Genomic DNA, 5133 nt, shown 5'->3' on the forward strand with positions numbered 1-5133 from the left:
CACCGTTTCAGGGTTAACCCTGCACCTCCCCCACTCGGGTCTTAAAGGCTTCAGGCTTCCCACCTATTACTTTTCTCAGGCGGAGATCCAGTCTCTCTTCCTCCGTATCTGGGGGTTTAGGCTTGCAGTCTGTCTAAACTTCTCTGTGTTTTCCCCAGCAGTAGTGCTGACCAGGGTCCAGCACCTGTGATTAATCTTTCCCCAGGGGCTACAACAGTGTATACCAGTTAATAGCCAGCCTTCACAAAACAAAATACATTTATTCTGAGGGAGAAAGCATTGCAGAGAAAACATATAAAAAAACCCAAAAGTTCCTAACCACATGCTAAAATCTCACCAGAGATCACCAAAGCCAGCCAAAGTCCTTCCAATCCTTCTGCAAGATCATAGAATCATAGAATATCAGGGTTGGAAGGGACCTCATGAGGTCATCTAGTCCAACCCGCTGCTCAAAGCAGGACCAATCCCCAACTAAATCATCCCAGCCAGGGCTTTGTCAAGCTGGGCCTTAAAAACCTCCAAGGAAGGAGACTCCACCACCTCCCTAGGTAACCTATTCCAGTGCTACACCACCCTTCTAGTGAAAAAGTTTTTCCTAATATCCAACCTAAACTCTCTCTCTGCAACTTGAGACCATTACTCCTTGTTCTGTCATCTGGTACCACTGAGAACAGTCTAGATCCATTCTCTTTGGAACCCCCTTTCAGGTAGTTGAAAGCAGCTATCAAATCCCGCCTCATTCTTCTCTTCTCCAGACTAAATGATCCCAGTTCCCTCAGCCTCTCCTCATAAGTCATGTGCTCCAGCCCCCTAATCATTTTTGTTGCCCTCTGCTGGACTCTTTTTCCAATTTTTCCACATCCTTCTTGTAGTGTGGGACCCAAAACTGGACCCAGTACTCCAGATGAGGAGTTGGTCTGAATTCAACAAGATGGAATTCAATAAAGACAAGTGCAAAGTACTGCACTTAAGAAGGAAAAATCAAACGCACAACTACAAAAATGGGGATTAACTGGCGAGGTGGTAGTACTGCTGAAAAAGACACGGGGAGTTATAGTGGATAACAAATTGAATGCGAGTCAACAACACGATGCAGCTGCAAAAAAAGGCTAGTATTCTGGGGTAGTATTAACAGGAGTATTGTATGTAAGACATGGGAGATAACTGTTCAGCTTTACTTGGCACTGGTGAGGTTTAGTTCTGAGCATCACACTTTAGGAAGGATGTGGACAAATTGGAGAGAGTCCAGAGGAGGGCAACAGAGAGTGATAAAAGGTTTAGAAATCCTGCCCTATGAGGAAATGTTTTTAAAAAACCAGAATGTCTAGTCTGGAGAAAAGAAGAATGAGGGGGGACCTGATAGTCTTCAGCTATGTTAAGGACTGCTATAAAGAGGACAGTGATCAATTGTTTACTGAAGGTGGGACAAGAAGCAATGGGCTTAATCTGTAGCAAGGGAGGTTTAGGTTAGATATTAGAAAAAACTTTCTAACTATAATGTAGTTAAGCTCTGGAACAGGCTTCCAGGGGAGGTTGTGGAATCTCCTTCATTGCAGGTTTTTAAGAACATGTTGGACAAACACCTGTCAGGGATGGTCTAGAGAGAAGGTGGGTGAGGTAATATCTTCTATTGGACCAACTTTTATTGGTGAGAAAAACAAATTTTTGATCTTACATAGAACTTCTTCTTCAGGATGGTCTAGGTTTATTTGGTCCTGCCTCAGTGCAGGGGATGTATTGACTTCTGGAGGTCCCTTCCATCCCTACATTTCTATGATTCTGTAAACCATTCCTAAATTTAATACAATATAGACCCCAAATGTACTGCATGCTGTTGCAATATCTGTCACATTTCCTTTCTCTCACATTCTCATTTCTCCCCCTTCTATAGACCCTTTCATGTCCAGGAGTCTTAACTGGATTTCCCCTTCTCCCCTGGGAATGTGCAGGCAGGCCACCGTTGGCTTTGAGAGGTGGACTTAGGTCCTTTTTCCCAGAATTCTCTGCCTCCATGGGAGAACAGCTGGACGCAGATCGCTGCTCACACCAGGGACCTTTCTGACTTTCAGATCGTTCAAAAAAAAAAAAAAATTTAACACATTTATACATTAGATCTTAAACTTGCAGACACTTCCCTTCCCTCTACCGAGGGCTTGGAGATGGAAAATTGGTGACTAAGGTGACATCCATGCTTTTGGAAGGTGGCCAATGAGGAGAGGTTATGCTGTGCTCCACTTCTGAAGCCCCATCCAGGAAGACCAGCATCTGCTCTGCTAGGTTAAGGAGCAGGGCCCAGGCAAGCTTTGCTCCCTTCTCAACAAAGTTTGAAACCTCCTCCAGATCCATTGAAATGGGGGCCACTCTGTGTCTAGCTTCCCGTGCCCAGTCAGCTGTTCGGATGGTGTGGTGCTGGATCAGCGTGACAGGCACACTGCGGGTTTGTTATAAAAGTCTCTGTGTCTGACCTGCCCTATGCACTTGGGATGCTCACTTCAGAGCTATTCTGAGCCTAGGGTCTCTGGATTTGTTTCTCTGCAGGGAATTAACTGCTCGTCACAAAAGGGAAAACCACAGAACAATGCTCCTCTGAGACCTTTCTGGCTACTCTACATTTCTCTTCTGTGAACCGGGCCTATCAGTTTACCAGCCTAAAGCCTTGTTTTTACCAGTTCTAACTGCAATGGAGTATGGGGCTTGCTGCATTATCACTGCAGTTAATGGCAAAAGCTTCCATTGACTTTACTGGGAGCTAGAACAAGTGAGTGATAAGCAGAGTGAGTTGAGGTATTGGGGGGCGGGGGGGAATTTGGAGTTGCCCAGCACCACTGTGGGTTAGAATGCCCACAATTTGAATGGGAAGTAGGAACGGCGGCAGTAGGGTTTAGCAGGGCAGTTAGACCCAAATCTTATCATTCATATAGAAAAGCGGACAGGAGACTGGCAGGCAGTGGGGTGGAGGGGCAGCCAGTGATCACTGGCGAAAGCCTGAAGTAGCAGGGCTGGTACAGGTACTGCCATGAAACACTAAAACTGGACAAGATCAGTCTGCCCACGAGGTGGGTTTAACACTGCAGCCTGGGTCAGGGTCCTGCTGTGATGGAAATCCAGCCTGTTAATGTCCCTGTATTCACCTTGAATGCTGAAAACTGCATGCTGGTGAAGTTAATGCATGGCCTCACGTTTGATTATTGCAACTGTGCAGCGCCCCCTCCACCATTCCCTCTCCTAGCGTGTTTAACATAGGGAACTTTTGAAGGTCTGAGTGACGGTTCCAAATGGAATGCTACTGTCATGGAATGGCTGGCAAATCTTCAGCTCCTTCCAGCACCATCACAGGTTACAGTGCACGCTGCTGCATATGGGGAAGAGTAGGTGGCAACTGGCAATGCCAAGACCTCGGGCTAGTAAAGTTGGATGGCTTCCCCAACAGGTTTGGCAGCCGCTGCCGGAGTGCATCTCTGCCTCTTTTTCATTCGTTGTGGAGGCCCTTCAACCACCACAAGGCCTGTGCTCTCTTGTGGGAAGTAAATGCAAGCAACCCTGCTGAGCACACATGGCACAGTGCTGCTGGAGTTGGTGTCCCAGCTACAGGGGGGCACCAATACATGCTCCTCTGGGATCTTGCTTGAGTTTTGGTTTGCAGGTAAGTGGCAGGAGAAACTCCTCAGATCAGCAGCAGGCTACAGCGCATCCCTGGGTGGAGAAACCTTAAAGAACCCCAAACTCCAAGGTATAGACGTTTCTGAAGGTTAATGGGAACTTGGCAGATCAATGAATGATGAGCACAGACTAACAAAGCCTGAGATCCATTGAGAGAATTATAAGATATTTAGTAGTGAAGTTTTGTAACACCTGTCACTAGTTGAATAAATGGAAAACTTCCAACTACACACAGATGCTTCCTGGCTTGATCCCCGGCAATCCATACTCCCTCCACCTCCAAACTGCTAGGGCTCTTCCAGGGGGTGAGGAATCTGGCTGATTCATGATGTTTAGGGTTTGAGGTGGGAGGAAAACAATCTGTACCTTTAGGAAGCCCTTATTTACCATCTTCCTCCAACCCACTCCTCCCCACACACACCATATGCTGGCCTTATGTCAGAGCAATTATGTTCTGCAGAAAGGGGGCTCAACTGAAGATCCCTTCAGCTTTATTATGACCTGATTGTAAGAGGTGCCAGATACCTACAACTCCCATCAAAATCAACATTGCAAGGCTGTGATATTGCAAACAGCCATGTTTGCTCCCTTGGGAAATGCTGTAGTCTCTATAGTGGAGGCTTGTTTGTAATACTCAATTTTATTAACAATACCTATGCATTAAACATTAAGGGCCCAATCTTGCAAACACATAAGCCCCCATCCAGCAGACCTCGGGGCGGACATGTGCAGGTGGACCTTCAGGGTTGCAGGATTATTCCCATCTGTGTGAGTCGGACTGCAGGATTGGGGCTTACATTATTTCATTTAAAAGTGACAATAGTTTTGCATTAAACATTATTGTTTATTAAAATTGCAATTCCACTAAAATGTCATGATTTTACTTTTATTGGACCCGCATCTCTGAGTACATTTCCCAGACCTGAAGAAGAGCTCTGTAGGGCTCGAAAGCTCATCTCTTTCACCAACAGAAGTTGATCCAATAAAGGATATTACCTCACCCACCTTGTCATTCTAATATCCTGGGACTGACATGGCTACACCAACGCTGCATTCAATGATTTTACTTAAAAGTTTCAATTATTTTTCATTTAAAGATAAAACACGTTTAAGTGCTAAAAGTTCATTAACATTATCCTCCCTTTTAATTGGAACCTGGATCTCATTAAAGGGGACCCTGTCCCTTTAAGAGATCCCAGCTACGGGCTACTCCCAAGTGATTTCCCCCTTTTACCTGCATTAATAAGTACTGCCGGCAGGTGGCGCTGTCGACGCCCCTAGGTCCTCCAGCGGCCCGCCATGCGCCGCGCTTCCTCTCTCGCCATTGTGCCTCGGAGTGGAGCGCGCGCTGCCCCTCGTGACGCCCGTACGGTGTCAGCTCGAGGCAGGCGGCCGCGGCCATAGACGCTGGCGGAAGGGGCGAGGCGCTGGCTAGAGCGTCGCTCGAGCAGGCAGCCGCAGCAGCCGCGGGCG

This window comes from Chrysemys picta, chromosome 23 (genome assembly GCF_011386835.1).
Source record: "Chrysemys picta bellii isolate R12L10 chromosome 23, ASM1138683v2, whole genome shotgun sequence".
Taxonomy (NCBI): Eukaryota; Metazoa; Chordata; order Testudines; family Emydidae; genus Chrysemys; species Chrysemys picta.